We start from the raw sequence: 16592 nt of genomic DNA, 5'->3' as shown, positions 1-16592 counted from the left end.
GAGTGTCTGCCTTCAGCACAAGGCATGATCCCGGGGTCCCAGGATCTAGTCTCACCTCAGGGTCCCCACAGGGAGTCTGCTTCTCCCTCTGCCTGTGTCTCTGCCTCTCTCTGTGTGTCTCCCATGAATAAATAAATAAAATCATAAAAAAAGAATATGAATGAACGGTTAAAAAGGGTTCTAGTTTGAGGAAAATGAATGGGTTCTCATACTAATAGAAATATTAGTCAAAGTCAAAGTCAAATATTAGTCACGGTGAACAGACAGAAAAACAAAGGAGGGTTGAAATATTTAGTGTGAAAAATATTCAGGAAGGTGTGTTGTGGAGACTCACATAATAGCAAATAAACTATGCAATTTTTGTTGAAATCTCATATCAAAAAAGACTTCTTTCAGATAGTGATATTTCAGCTATTTTAAGTGAAAGAGCATGTTAGGCAATAAGGTGCTTATGACATAGCAAAAGGGAGCAGGGAGATGGGCCTCTCTCCTGAGCCTCCAGGAATGACTCTGAACAATTATGTGGGAACCGGCTCACCGGGGAGCTGCCACCTCCTCCACATGCTCAAGACAGTAGAGAATCTGGAGGCTTCTGCCTCCGTGACCACCGCAACTGCCTTTCCATGCTCCCAAAGCAAGCAGCTCTTCTCGGAGTGATACTTCACGGAACCTCTGTAAATCTGAAAGGAGTCTTGCCTGTCAAAAACAGCCAAAGAGCTCCCTTCCTCCATTCTCCTTCCCAAAACACGTACAGGCAAATCCAATGGGAGAAACCCAATTTGCATTCAGAATCCTAGCTCCATGGAAGTCTAGAAACTGAGGGTTTTTGCTGTCTGCCTCCACAGTACAGGAAATTCACTAGAAGCACAGGAGTGTCAAGCTGCCTATCAGATTCATGTACAGTGAATAGTTTGTCTCTGTGAAAAGATTCGCAAATTAAGGTGCTATTCTGTATTTAGTTGAAATAAAATGTTTGTTTTCTAACATATTTCACCCACTGATTTTAAGACTCCTTAGAGTTTCATAGAAATTTAAAATAATGTGACAGTGTTCTTTTTAAAGTATATCTTAGAAGCCACGAAATATATATAGCATGAAAGAAATATAGCGTGAATTGCTTTTTGATCTCCACTTTAACTTTGTCCATTAACCAGCAAAATTCTTGTCACACTTTTGTAGAATAAGAGAAGTTGTAATGCTTTATTTTCTCCCATTTTTCAGATGAGTTAAAATTGAAACTTTACGAGGCTGTGACTAATGCCTCTAAATGATAAAAACCTCAACTCTCTTAGCTAAAACTCATTATTTGCCCTGCCATTGTGTTGTTCTTTCACTTCCTTTTGACAGTGTCATTAACTAATAAGTTTTTGTAAACGAGGTTTTTCTTAACTTGGGCAAGTTAGAAAAGCTGTGTTTTAAAATCAGTCACTTGATGCCCAGACTAGCACATCTCCCACTTGTTCCCTTTAATCCAAAGAGGAAAGAACTGTGGGATTTGAGTTATGATAAAGGGGAATGTGGGTAAGTATTTCAGGGCAGCAATCAGCTAACCCCGCTGCAGAACAGAGTTCCTCTGCCCTGCTTCCTTCTTGACCTGAAGTGAATCCTATCACTGTACCTCGCATAGATATTGGTTTACCACACAATGAGCATTTACTAGACTGTCATGTGCCAGACACTGTGGCAAAACAGAAAATAATCTCCCTGTCCTCATAGGGCTTCTGGTCTAGTGGGGTAGAGAAAACAAATTTCATGTTGGTGATAAATAGCATGAAAAAATGGTAAAGCCCAGATAAAGATAGCAGTTGTCACTAGATTGTTTGAAAGCATTCAGAATGTTAAGGATTGAAGACTTTCCCCAGCCACTAAAGTGAACAGGTCTGATGGAACTAAAATCCATTTGGTAAGTGTTGAAGGAGAGGGGAACCTAGTGAAGTATTTTAATTACTGTAAATTGCTATTAAATTATTTAATTTTTCCTTTCTATAAAGGGAGAACATCTCAGGAGTGTACATCCATTTCCTGGGGCTGTTATAACAAAGTTACACAAACTTCATGGCTTAGAACAACTGGATTTTGTCTCACAGTTCTGGAAGCCAGAAGTCCAGAACCAGGTGTCAGCAGAGCCATGTTCCTTCTGAAACACGTAGGGGAATCCTCCCTTGCCTCTTCCTAGCCTCTGGTGGTTTGCTGGCATTCTGTAGTGGTACCCCATTTTCGCATGGCATGTTCCCTATGTGTGGGTCTGTATCTCTGTTTCCATTTGTCCTTTTTTATAAGGACACCAACCATATTGGATTAGAATGAACCCCAGTGACCTGATTTTAACCACATTTGACAGCCCCTGTCTCCAATTTAGGTCACATTTTGTGATTTTGGGAGTTAGGACTTTGGAAACAATATTATAAACTTGGAGTTTCTCTGGTGATAAAGACAGATATGCAGACAACTATCTTATTAGGCAGTAATAAATAAATGCTAGTGGTTCTTTGGTGTTTAAAAAGAAAGACCGATTCTCTTTTTATAAAATGGGTGAGTCCACACAAACCAGAAGGATTCAAAGTTAGTAAAAGGTACTTCAGTGGGTGGAATAGCATGACTGGAGCTGGTTTATTTAGTACTTTTTAATTTAATGAACTAGTCTCATTACCATCTTACTAAGATAACTGTATCTTAGCCCACTCTCTTTAAAAGTATTTAAGCATCTTATGTCATGGTTGGATGGATTTTTTTCCCCTTCTTTTCTCCTATTCTGTTTGGTGGAGGTGTTGGAAAGCTTAAAAATCTGACTGCCAGAAAGTGCAGTCGTAATGTGGCTGTCTCTACTCATGCAAACAGGAGAACCCATGGGGTTGAGCAGGCTAGTCTGTGATGGAACAGTGATTACATAGGAGGCATTGGGTCTCTTGCTGCAAATGTAGGTTGTACAGCTCCAGCATAAGAGAAGGCACCTTGTCTCAGGAAAAAGCCAGCAGTGGTACCGAGCTTCCCTGTATCCTGGCCCATTAATTATGGGTGCCACAGGGGACAGCCTAGGTCAGGCTGATCTTGGGTCTCCAGACACTCCATCAAGACAGCAAGTTTAAAAATATGCCCCTTAATTTGATCCTTCCCTGAAGAAGCCTGAAACATATAGGATTCTTGGCAAAATCTGTCATCATAACATTACAGAAGATTCATAAAACCTTCCTAAAGATTGCTATGGGATTCTAATGGTTCCTCAGGTGTCTTCTGGCCCCTCTGATCAACTTTTCACACTAATGAGGGAGGGAGAAGGAAAACCATCATCACCCCAGGTGTGTGTCTTCTCACACTTGCCATTCTGGATTCAGATGAGAGAGGTCTGAAAGCAGGAATTATTATTACCCCGAATTTCTAAGGGGAGAATTTTTTGTCCTTTCTAGCAAAAGTGTAGCATGACACTAAATATCCCTCTTGGGTTTTTATTATAATCAAGCCAATATTTTTTCCTGATTTTAAGAAATTTAAATATCTTGTGATGGAAGATAAACTAAACCCCCACCCACCTTTTTTTTCTTAATAATTTTTCCACTCTTTGAGCCACAGAGATCTTGTCCCACTCCCCCTATTTTTTTTTACACTGCATAATTGTTTCAGCTTAGTTATAGTGTTTCCTGAAAATTTATCTTCTGACTTCCAACAGAATTTTGATTTAGAAGCAAGTGGTATTATTCTCTCTTCTTTCCCCAATATATAAATTGTCTAGCCCTCGTGTTATTGGCAAGATTATGTTTCCTTTGTTGTTTTAACCTCAACTTTATAAAACTGGCTCACATGATGCTTTTACTCTAGGATTGGAGAGTTCAAACATTTATAAATCCAAAAACAACATGTTCCTGTGCAGAAATCCACCACACCATTGAGAAGCATGTCATAATGATAGCCAGAAATGGTAAGGGCAAAAGTAAAAAGAAGAAAAAAATGTTTTTGAAATGTGAGCTTTGTAAGACTTGTAAGACTAAATAAATAGCATTACTCATCTTCCTTACTTTAAGTAGAACCTTATTTAGAGAGTCAGCACCAGCCAGAAAGTGTAGGAGCACCATACCACCATTTAGATAGTTACACATTTACTCTAAGACCTTCCTTTATAAATTTTATTTATTTATTTATTTTATTTATTTATGATAGTCACAGAGAGAGAAAGAGAGAGAGGCAGAGACATAGGCAGAGGGAGAAGCAGGCTCCATGCACCGGGAGCCCGATGTGGGATTCGATCCCGGGTCTCCAGGATCGTGCCCTGGGCCAAAGACAGGCGCCAAACCACTGCGCCACCCAGGGATCCCAAGACCTTCCTTTAAATGTTTGCTCAGCCACCTTCATCTCTTCCCCTGTAGCAGAAGCACACAGTGGGAGAAAGCACCTAAATAATTTCTCATTATACTTTACTTGAACAATGAAATATAGTCCCAAGTTATCACAAACCTAATAGTCATGCCTAAAACAAATATACAAGGCAGGTCATTTAATTTTATGATTATAGGTAAATGCAGCCAGATGACAACAAATAACTTAAATAATGATTAGCATTCATTCTACTCATGTATACATAAGATTTGGGGACACAACATTCCTTCTATTTATGCTTTGAGTATTTCTTAAAATAACATTTGTTCCTATTAGTCCCTGAAATATCCAGAATATCCATTAATTTACTGATCTATATTTCTATTTTGATTTTTAAAATATTTTTGGCTTAATAACACAAGGAAAGCAAAAATAGAAATACTAGTAATAGGAAGCCTGGGTCGCCACAGTGAGTTAAGTGTCTGACTCTTGGTTTCTGCTCATGTCAATATCTCAGAGTTGTGAGATCTAGCCCTACATCAGGTTTCCTGCTCAGTAGGGGGTCTGCTCAAGATTCTTTCTCCCTCTTCCCCTCCCCCCGCTCACACACAGTCTCTCTCTCTTTCACATAAATAGATAGATGATAGATAGATAGATAGATAGATAGATAGATAGATAGATAGAATCTTTTTTAAAAAGAAATAATAGTAATAAATAAGCTAGGAAGCAAATTAGCCTAAGTTTGATTTTTTTTTTTTTTTGAAGTAGGCTCCATGCCCAGCATGGAGGCCAACATGGGGCCCAAACTCATGATGACACTGCGATCAAGACCTGAGCTAAGATTAAGAGTCAGACTCTCAACCAGCTGAGCTACCCAGGTGCCCCTACAGTGTTGTTGTTGTTGTTGTTTTTTTAAATAGGCATCCGTGACTTTGTTGCTGTGTCTGAAAATGTTTTGCGTGTATCAGGAAATCCCAAAAAAGTTCATACCTAATTGCACAGTAAGTTGAAATACCTATTTTTAGGTTTGTTTCTCTTATGGGTTTGTTTCTCCTATTGGTTTCCTCCAAAGTCACTGAGTGAACCTGGCTTCAATTTACTTATATTTTGGAGTTTTATCCTCAACTGTGCTGTGGACCATCACAGCCACGTATAAAGATAGAAAAAAAGCAATGCTGTTGGATGCTAGTGACAACTTCTTCCTTGTGTGGCAGACAGATTCAAAATGGATTAATGTTCAAGTCAGGCCCTTTCACTTGTACTCTCTCATGAGGGTTGACAGAGCAATGAATGTGGCTTGTCCACAGACCTCCTGACTCCTCTGCCATCTTTGAGTTGACACCACTTTCTGATCTGAGACAGAGTGTCATTTGGGGTCAGTGGTTTTGCCATTTGTGATATCTTGCAATAGATTTCCTATGTGGTGGGAAGAGGAAAGGTAGAAGGATGGAGGAAGGGAAGGAGTGAGAGGGAGGGAGGAAGCAAGAGGGAGGGAGGGCAGATCCTTTTGTCTCAGTATAGAAGAATGAGTAAAAGTTGAGGGAAAGGGAGGGAAGGAGGGAGAGGGAGAGGGAGAGAGAGAGAGAGAATATCCTTTATTAAATATCAACTGTGACTTTAATTGATATTTTTAGAACCATAGTATATTTTCCATATCAACAGGTAAACTTTTCTTCTATCATCTAATCAATGTGTATATATGCTCACACCTGTGAGGTCAATGAACACAGGGCTCTATGTTTCCCCACATTCTTCTTGCTATATTTTCCTGGCCCTGGTCTCATCAGAGCACTTTGGAAAGGTGTGGCTGTAAACTTTGAGGAGGGCACAGACACTGGTATTTACTGAATCAGCATTTAAGCCATCAATTCTCTTAGGACTTAGTCCTTCATGGAAGAAGCTTTCTCTGTAGTAACATCTCCTGGAATTTCCTGCAGAAATCCATCTCTGCCACTGTCATCCATGTGGTCTGTGTGAATGGATCGTCCTCAGCTGCAGGGGAAGCCATAATGTGTTTAAGCATATTATTACTTCCCATTCCCTTGGGTATAGTGTTTGGTCTAGTGTTGGTCATGTGGTTTTAACAAGGGAACCTCAGGACTTTTTGTGACCTTGTCAGACTCTGGTCTCTACCTCTGGTTATGAATGAAGAAGCACAGAGCCTTTATACTGTTGGAAGGCATATTATGAGCCAAAGGGGACCGATAACAGCATGAAACATAAAGTATAAGGCAGAGAGAAGAGATGGAAAGAAGTAGAGCCTTTCCGTCATTTTATCCTCAGCCCATTCTACCTCTATATATTCCAGTTATGTGAATAGTAAATTCCTCTTATTATTAGAGTCATTCCGAGTTGGATTTTTTCTTATTTGGTACCCATATGAACCCACAGATTCACAATGACTTGATAGAATTTCAAAATATTTTGTCATTAATTTTTTATTGGGAGATGGGAAATAAACGAGGAAAATGCCAACCATGGCAAACCATCAAGAACAGTGAAAGTTTGGCAACAATGATGGCAACAATAATAATAAAAAGGTAAGACCACAGAAGTCCTGTGTCAAGTCATTTAGACTCTTTCTCTAAACTGAAGAACAGGAGTCCAAACTCATGGCTGTTTGTTTAAAGAGTGTCTGTGAGTAAATGAACATCCAGACCCCAGGCTACAGTAAACAGCTCATTCAAGCAAATTGCCTTGGATGAAGAAAACACCCCTGCCGTAATTGGGGGGGGGGGCAAGCATGAAAATAATAAGGTGCTTGGGAAACCCCAGAGTCTCTATGAATACCTTAGCAGTTCAAATAGCATTTGGATCTGGTAGGAAAGAGCAAACCTTTTTAATTTCATACAGCTGGTGCTGCAGTCGCTTTACCCCGTTGAGTTTTCTTTTCCCATCTGAATAGGAAAGCAGAGTTCGCTCTGTCATATTGAGCCAGTCACTAATGGGCCCTGCCAGGCGTGGAAAAGATAAAAGCCACCACCTGCCTTGCCTCAGCTCCCCCTAGCCCATTCCCGGGCTCCAGTTGTCTGCACAGCTGCTGCAGCTGATCATTGTTCTACCTTAGAGCTGCCTTGGGAGCTCAGCCATCCCAGCCTCAGCAGCCTAAAAATTGCACTTCGAATGAAGCTCCTGGATGGGTCTGCTCTGCACCTTGGCCATGACCCCTTGTGAGTCTGTTGCCTGCAAGGCCCAGCGGCCACGGCTTACGTGCCTGCCGTATACTTGGGCCTAGGAGGAGCACACATGGCACTCTAGGTAGGCTGGAGAGTTTGAGCAAAAAAGAGAGAGGTATTTATATTGACATTTGGTGGGCATGCATTCCTTTTCTGGCTTCTCGATGTCCATTAACATTAACCTTAGTCTCAGAGTAAGGCCCCTTTTCCTACTGGCAATATAGTCACCCAGGCCTGACTAGTGAAAAAATTGCTTTCCCTTCTGATATCTGTGACTGTGTTGGAGATAGGCACAGACTTATGTTTGGTCAACAATAGCCCCTGAGGTTCATTCTGCAGAACTAGTTTTGGGAGTTGGTGCTCTCTTTGTTGCTAGATTCAAATCCTAGAGTATATGGAGGCTTAAAGTTGTTGGCATCTCTGTCAATATATCATGGCTGCAATAATACTGCATCATAATACATTGTCCCCAAATTCAGTGTATTAGAACAACGGGCATTTATTTCTCAATCATGGGCAACAGATTGGCTGTGACTTAGTTGGGCTAGTTGGATTGGACTCCGAACTCAGGATTCTAGGTTAGGTTCACATCTGCTCATCATGTGTCTCACCTGCCTTGGACAAGAAGCTACTACATGGCAGGCAGATGAATGACACACTCCTGAGGCAAGGCTTGTCATGCTGGCACTAGCCTCTGCTACTCTCATGTCCAGTAACATTCATAGCCAGAGCAAGCCACAAAGTCAAGGAAGCAGAAAGTACACTTCAAAAACCACAAAACCATGGCAAGGTATTTTATTGGATAGATTATTTTATTGTAGGCAGGAGTGAAAAAATTGAGACTAGTGATCTAGTCTGTCAGACTAACTAGTGCATGGAACATGACAAGAGTCAACACATGTGGTGAGAGGCAAGAACTGAGGGTTGGAGAGAGATGGAGGCCTATTGTTTGAGCTTTGAATCCAGCTGTAAATGAATAGATTTTACTCTTGGACCTTTTAGTCATGTAATTCCTTTTGGTTTAAACCTTTTCCAATTGGTTTTTTGTCACTTGCAAGCAAAAGAGACCTAACTTTTACAACCTTTATAGGTATTATCTTAGTCTTTCCAATAATCTAACAACAGTGTCAGTACTACAATTCACATTTTGCAAGTTAGGAATCCAAGCTAGAGAAGGATGGACTGAATTGTTCTGAACCCATCAGTCAGAAAGGATCAGAGCAGGAATTGGATCTCAGGTCACTCTAGCTGCAAAGTTGTCCTTCTGTCCTCATAGCCTCCATTTATGCAGATGTGTTTGGAGAGAATTGGCACAATTCTAGTTAGGAGAATCCATGGAGAAGAAAAGAGATAAAACAAAAGAGCAGTTGGGATGGAGAGAAGACATGAACAGACAGACATTTTTCCAAAGAAGACATACAGATGGCCAACAGACACATGAAAAAATGTTCAACGTTATTCGTCAACAGGAAAATGCAAATCAAAACTACACTGAGATATCACCTCATACATGTCAGAATGGCTAAAATAAAAAATATAAGAAACGAGTGTTGGTGAGGATTTATAATAAAAGAAACTCTCATGTGCAGTTGGTGGGAATGTAAATTGGTGCAACCACTGTTGAAAACAGTATGGAAGTTCGTCAGAAAATTAACAATTGAACTACCATATGGCCCAGTAACTGCACTACTGGATAGTTACCCAAAGAATAAGGAAATGCTAATTAATTGGATAGGATATCTGCATCCTTATATTTATTGTAGCACTATTTACAATAGCTAAAGTATGGAAGCCAGCCCAAGTGTCCATGCAGAGATGAATGGATAAAGAAGATGTTGTGTGTATGTGTGTGTGTGTGTATATACACACAGATGGTTATCAGAGTGGAGAGATAGGTGAAATAGGGGAAGGGGATTAAGAGTACACTTATCATGATGAGCACTGAGTGATGTATCGAGTTGTTGAATTGTTATATTGCATGCCTGAAACTAATATAGCATTGTATGTTAACTGTGCTGGAATTAAAATTTTTTAAAAAGAAAAGAGATGTAAACAAACTAAAAAATAGTACTAAAAAATAAAAGTGCAGTTTGAGACCAGTCTAACCTTGAGTGTTGGGTGTGATTCATACTGTGATGAGCAACTCACACCCCCCCTTTAGGAAGAAAGGACTCACTCTCCCTGCTGCTGGGATTAGGCTGACAGATAATTTGTAGCTGTTAGTCTCCTTTTTGAACTGCCTCAGCCAAAGAGAACATCTTTCTCAAAAGTCCTAGCATCTTCCCAGGATAGCCCACATCTAATGACTTATTGAGGTAGGAGTATAAATACCTGAGCTTTAGACCTCAACGCAGGGTAGCTCTGACAGGTCAACCCATTTCTGGAGCTCCTGAGACTTCTCTTGATGTTCTTCTTGCCAGGTCCAGCTTCAGCCCCTCTCTTTCTGCAGACTTGGATCCCAAGAGCCCTTCCTGATAATGTCCCTGCGTGCTAGTCTGCTTTCAAGAGAACTCAACTTAGAACACCACACGTAAACAGTTTGTGTTTTTTCCTCATGGTAAAACTGAGTGATTGAAATGAAGAGCCGATCATTCTGAGCAGAGGGATGGATGGTAATAATCTGCAACATGACTTAAGAAGGTGATGCAAAATCACTCATTCCTCTGCAGTGTGGCTCAGAAACCAAGCAAAATTGAAGGGCTTGGCCATACTCCTCTCTTCTGAAGCCACACAACCTTCACTGTGCAGTTTGGCTACTCAACAGATTGCCCAGTTGTTTTGATATTTTGCAGGCATAACCTAATCTCACAGTTTTCTTGTGAACATCAAATACTTTTAAATGCTGCTTGCAAATAAAGTATCATCTAGTTCCTACTCCCCACCTTCCCATTGTCTGATGTGAAGCATCTTCTGATGAAAGTTTATAGTAGTTACCTTTATAACAGCATAAATTAAAATTAAAATTAAAATGAAAATATTATCATAAGTGTCATTTCCCTCCCATTTCAAATGTAGAGTACTGCAGGAATTCTCAGGAAATCAAAGTATTACCTTTAAAGCTCTGCTTTTATAAGCATAAGAAGGAAATTGCAGCACAATAGCATTTATCCAACTATCAAGATTTTTTTATAGTCTATAAAATATTTGCCAATATATTCCCCATGTGAAATCTACTATACGGAGCAATTAAAAACAAACATCATGTGCACTATATGTTGGAGATGCTTTTAATACCTGAAGCCAGAGCAAATGATCACCAGGGCTCAAAGTTAATAACAGATTGAAAGGATACCCTTAAAATTGTGGCAGTGGCTTTGTATTTTTTTTTTTTTTGTGGCTTTGTATTAAATCTGTGGTTTGCATGCTTCTTTTTTACTGCTTCATTAAAATAATAATTAAACTCTAAACAGGCAAGCCTGCAATTAAACAATTGTGTGCGACTGTTAAGTATATGTGCGACAATTATGCATACATTCCATATTGTTCCTGAAGGATCATTTTATGTAAATGATTGCAATAATGTTCAACCAAAATCTAAGCTATCTTGGTACCTGGTATACAATCTGTTATAGATTTAGCAACCCTAAAGCCTGGATCTATCAGAAGATATAATTTAATGTATTTGACAAAATATATGAAGTTTATAAAGTCCATAAACAACTTTGAGTACATTTAGTTTTACACAAATCCAATATTCATTGTGCTCTATTGTAATAATTGTGTGTAATTTTTGTCTCTCCAAGAAAAACACCAACTCCTATTTTTAAGTCCCATTATATAGTACCATATGGTATTTTGAGGTGCTCCTTGAATCCTTTTAGAATGAATAAAGATGTCCCAAAAGTCTTTGTGCAGTTTTAAGCTATAATAATTTCAGAAATACAAATGCTACAAATTATAAATCTATTATATGAATGTTTAATTATGCAGACTTCTTTTATATTCTTTTTGAAATTTTAGTATCTATTATTTATTTTTGTTTCACTCAATGTTTGGCTGCTTCAGAGGAACTGAAAACAAATTTTCTTTTTAAAGATTTTATTTATTTATTCATGAGAGACACAGAAAGAGGGAGAAAGGCAGAGAGGTAGAGGGAGAAGCAGGCTCCATGCAGGGAGCCCGATGCGGGACTCGATCCTGGGACTCCATGATTATGCCCCGAGCCGCAGGCAAACGCCAACCACCGAGCAACCCAGGCATCCCTGAAAACAAAAATTTAGTTATGAGTTCATTACTGAGGAGTCACAACATTCCATAAATGTTAAAGAAATTTATCAAACTGAAACTTCAAATTATACTTTTATAAGTTAGTATATTACACTCCTAAAGTGAATGCTTACAACTGACCAAGATTTGTTGTTATCTCAAAAATCTAGTTGTTAATTATCTTTCTCTATGCTCAATTTTTAACAATTTTTTTTGACAGAGCACACATTAGACAATTTTTCCCAGTTATTAATAATGTAAAATGTGATTTCCTTGCCTATGTTCCATGCGCTTTAATGGTGAAAGCTAATGTATTTAATGACAAATCTAATCCTCAGTGTTTGGAAGAAAGTAGGGTGGGTTATGATTGCCAAAGGTGGCATGACATAATTGTTTAGTTCTAGGTATCCTCAAGTTTTTAAAACAAAGATCCAAGAACTGATGTTGGTAAAATAGGTCAGCCCTCATTAAACCAGTTCTGTTCTATTGATAAACTTCTTGTTAGAAGTACAGCAGCAAGTAAAATAAAATGGTTATATGAAAATGTGTGCATTAGCAGCAGGATGGCTATTTTAGCATATAGCTCTCTTCTTGGGTGTCCTTGAATAGGCTGATACTGAGTGGAAGGGAGCCAAGATCATCAACCAGATATAAAGGACTTCTAAGCACAAGGCTTGGAAAATGGGAGCTCTTGGAACCATATTCTATTTGGCAGAAACAAATCCTGATTCAGCCTTTTCATTTTTCCACTCTAAGTACATTGAGTTCTCTGCCTAGTTCAAGGTACGGATCTTTCTAGAGAAACCTTAGAGATAAAGTCGTTTTTTATGCTTACAAGAGTTTAAGGTCACACTCTCTTGTTTCTAGAGAACGAGGGCAATTCACTTCCTGTGTCTTAAGAAAAATGTTTCTCTTTCTAATACTTTCTGAGGGACATATATAGAGTATAGTAGCAATCTTGAAAAAAATGATGAAAGTAAAAGCACAGGTTATTAAGAGTCCTGAGAATTGGAACTCTTGATGCCAGCCTGAACGATGATACTAACTGTTGTCAGGACAGGTGCACTGAACATATAAACAAATGTTCATGGAATGCACATTTCCTGAGCTCTTGTTCTGTTAGGCCTTTTTTCTCTCAGTCTAGTTGCCATGAAGTCCCCAAGCTTTGGCATGACTGAGTCCTGTAGCATTAGGACTGATAGAAGGAAAGGGTAGAAGGCGGTGATTGAAGGGACTATCACATCTCGTTGCAGATTACTTTCTGAGTCCTTGCTTACTGCAAGTGGCTTGGGCTTCAAATGGCTAACTTCCCTTACCTTTTCTGAGCTTCCAAAATCCATCCCCCACTGCATTGGCTCTCCTCCAAGTCAGGAAGCATCTTGGGACTATTACTGCAGTTCTTTTCCTTTCTGCCTCTGATCAGATAGATACACACAAACATGTACCACATGTGTGTGTACACATGCATGCACACATATGCATACTCTCATGGTTGGATGGATAGATGGATAGAAAAAAGGAACAGGGAAGGAAGAAAGGAAGGGAGGCAGGAAACATTTAATTCCTGCTAGGATCTAAGGTATTACAACGACATGAAATTATGAGCTTCTATTATGGATTATAAGAAGCATATCATTTAGTCATTGAAACAACCCCTGTTTACAGAATAAAACAAAACAAAAAAACAAGATAGTTAAAAACCTTGAAATGCTAAAAGGATAAGCAATTTTCAATAGTTAAAAAGGGGATTGGTCTGACTTCAAAGCCCTTTTCTACTATACCACAGCTGACCAACATGGGAAGCAAAGAGAGAAAGACAGAAAAAAAATAGATGAGGATTTCCAGAGTTACCAAAGTCTAGCAAAGTTCAAACGGTACCATTTATGCCTCTCCGTCAAGATTCTCTCTCTCTCTCTCTCCTTCCCTCTCTCCCTTTGGTGGGAGGAGGGGCAGAGGGGGGGAGAGAGAGAGAGAGAAAGAGAGAGAATCTTAAGCAGTCTCCATGCCCAAGCCAGGTACAAAGCCCAGTGCAGGGCTTGATATCACAACCATGAAACCATGAAATCATGACTTGAGTCAAAATCAAGAGTTGGATGCTTAACCAACTGAGCCATTCAGGTGCCCCAAGATTCCCTCTCTTGATCAGTAGTCAGCTTTCCTTTACTAAAGCCTAAGGGTAAACTTCTTTAAACCTTTTTGGTCCTCAGTAGCCCAGATCATACTCTGTCTTCAAGAACATAGAGATACACTTAGAGGGAAATTTAGTAAAGGAAAAAAAAAAAAAAAGAGAGAGACAGAAGAAGTCTTTTTCAGAGACTTAAAAAAAATTTAATTTGAATGTTCTAGACATTTCAGTGTTCCAGAACAGAATCAGCAGACATTTTCTGGGAAGGGCCAGAGAATAAATATTTTAGGCTTTATGGGTCAGGAGGCAAACTGGAGGACATTGTATAGATGCTTATATAGCAATAGAAAAAACAAATCTCTACAAAATTTTTATTGATGAAAATCAAAATACAATAATAATTGAATACAATTTTTAAAAATATAAAATAAGAAAGGTCATTTTCTAATAAGAAGGGTGGACATTATTTTGGGATATTTTGTTTAATTGTAGTTTAAAGTTACTGTCCCTTATTAGTAAACTAGGTTCATTGATAATCTAATTGCATATGTTCATTGATAAAAACCATTTTTAATTCATGAGCCATCCATAAACATACAGCACACTGAATTTGACCCATAGGCTATGGTTTGCTGACCCTTGCTTTAGAATCTCATATGGGTATTACAGTTCATGGAATCTGGGGAAGAGGTTCACTACTGTGTTCTTTTAAATCCTCAACTCCTCACTGAGAGGTCATCTTGAGGAAGGACTTATCAAAATGTTCATCTTAGGGTATCTAAGGCAAAGGAGTACATATAGATAAATAGTTTGAGGCTCTGAGAGGAGATTTGGATGCCATGTCCCAGTGTAAATCTTCTTTAAGATCTACCTGAAAAATTCATGTGCATTTTGAAAATTCCTCCAGAGTATGATCATATGTGTTTCCTGCATCCCATGTCTTAAGGAAAACCAAAGTCAAGAGGAAACTCACCATTTTTATCTTGTGTCTTTACATTTTAGTCACTTAGCTTAGAAGCCTGGCAGTTAAGATATTGCCTCATTTCTCATGCAGCTGAATCTCTGTCAAGTTAATTATTGCTGGCTGTGATAACAAATTTGTCCAAAATCTCAGTGGCTCCATAAAGTAAAAAAGTTTATTTCTCACTCACTTTACAGCTCTTTGTGGGTTGGGAAGCTCTCCTGGGGCAGCCATACTCCAAGTGGTGACTTGGGGACTGGTTCCTTCCACCATGTAGCTCTGTCTTGGAATCATTTGTCTTCAACCATGTGGAGAGAGAGGGTGAGATTGAGTAGAGGATTTGGGGGAAGATTTTCAAGTCCAGGTCCAATACATGTCCCTCTCACCCACATTCCTTTGTTCAGAATTCAGTCACATTGTCCCAAAACTATTACAAGGCAGATTTAGAATTATAGTCTGGCCAAATACCTAGGGATAAAATATCATTATATCAGTACTTCCTCTCACAAATAAAATGGCCTAGACACTGGACTTTTCTAGACTTTATTGAGTTGTAGGCTTTACTACCTCTATCATGGTATTGAGAGTGTACACAATTCTGTGCCTATTTACAGTTTATCACATTCCTAACTTTATGTCTCCAGTAGACTATAGGCACCTAGGACAGATTCACTGCTATCAAAAATATACAAAGAAGTCTTATAACCATAAGAAACAACAACCCAATTAAAAAGTGAGCAAAGATCTGATCAGACACTTCACCAAAGAAGATATACAGATGGAAAAGAATCATATGAAAAGTGTTCAACATCATGTGTAATTAAGGAATTGCAAATTGAAAAAAAAAAAAAAAGAATTGCAAATTAAAACAACAGGGGGGAGGGGGCAGCCCGGGTGGCTCAGTGGTTTAGCACCACCTTCGGTCCAGGGAGTGATTCTGGAGACCTGGGATCCAGTCCCACATAGGGCTCCCTGCATGGAACCTGCTTCTCCCTCTGCTTGTGTCTCTGCCTCTCTCTCTCTCTCTGTCTCTCATGAATAAATAAAATATTAAAAAACAACAACAACAGGATACCACTATATAACTATTAAATGGCTAAAATCCAAAATTCTGACAATACCAAATGCTGGAACAACAGAAATTTTCATTCATTGCTAATGGGAATGCAGAATTGCACAGCCACTTTGGAAGAAACTGCTAAAGTGGCTTCCAAAAGAGGCTGTACAGTTTTGCATTACCAAAACTGCTGTAAAAAAATAAAGCCCATTAATTAAAGAAAAAAAATAGAAAAAGCTTACAAATTTGCAGCTATATATGCAACCAAGCAAAGTTATCAGGAATAACAATTGCATTACACGATCCGTGCTAAATTATTCCAATAATGTTTTTGTAGTGTCTAATTTATTTATCACTAAAGAATTATCTTGAATATGGGCAGCCTTAGTAATTATGAGGCCATTATCAAGCATATGTTGCTGTATACAATGTTGGTTTTTATCTCTGTGTTGCATAAACATGACAAACATTTTAACTAATCAACCTATAATTGCAGGGTCCCTACTAATGTATACAACTCCATGTTAAATATCAATTCACAGTCTGAAGTATTTAGGATCTAACAGCAGAAAAGCTCCATTTCCAGGCTTCCTTTTCATTGTTCCCAATATATATATATATATTTTTTTTTGATGTTTTTAATGGTGGTAGACTATTATCTTGTATCATTAAAGTCAGGCCTTATTTTATGGAATTTTACTTTAGAAAGACTATTTGAAGGAGAATGTACTATACAGTTTATGAATATGTCTTTACAAT

The 16592-nt window shown here is 38.7% G+C and overlaps 1 protein-coding gene and 1 long non-coding RNA gene across 9 annotated transcripts in view; both read left to right on the top strand.

The window, feature by feature from the left end:
* MACROD2 (mono-ADP ribosylhydrolase 2) overlaps window positions 1-16592 on the top strand; it is a 1919734-nt gene that overhangs the window by 943420 nt on the left and 959722 nt on the right. The gene's annotated exons all lie outside the window — the stretch shown is intronic.
* Window positions 1-16592, top strand: part of LOC144297915 (uncharacterized) — a 59326-nt gene that overhangs the window by 32026 nt on the left and 10708 nt on the right. For 2 of the 5 annotated variants that reach the window (XR_013364848.1, XR_013364846.1), the window contains exons 4-5: window positions 3814-3913; window positions 5229-5309. This is a non-coding gene — a long non-coding RNA (uncharacterized LOC144297915). Of the gene's footprint in view, window positions 1-3813; window positions 3914-5228; window positions 5310-6427; window positions 6814-8760; window positions 9060-9904; window positions 10842-16592 lie in introns of those variants that run through there. The other 3 variants (XR_013364844.1, XR_013364845.1, XR_013364847.1) reach the window with 3 other exon arrangements.

The sequence above is a fragment of the Canis aureus genome, chromosome 26 (assembly GCF_053574225.1).
Source record: "Canis aureus isolate CA01 chromosome 26, VMU_Caureus_v.1.0, whole genome shotgun sequence".
Lineage (NCBI taxonomy): Eukaryota > Metazoa > Chordata > Mammalia > Carnivora > Canidae > Canis > Canis aureus.
Note: the sequence above shows the minus strand (reverse complement) of the source record. Positions and strands in the feature narration are given on the sequence as shown.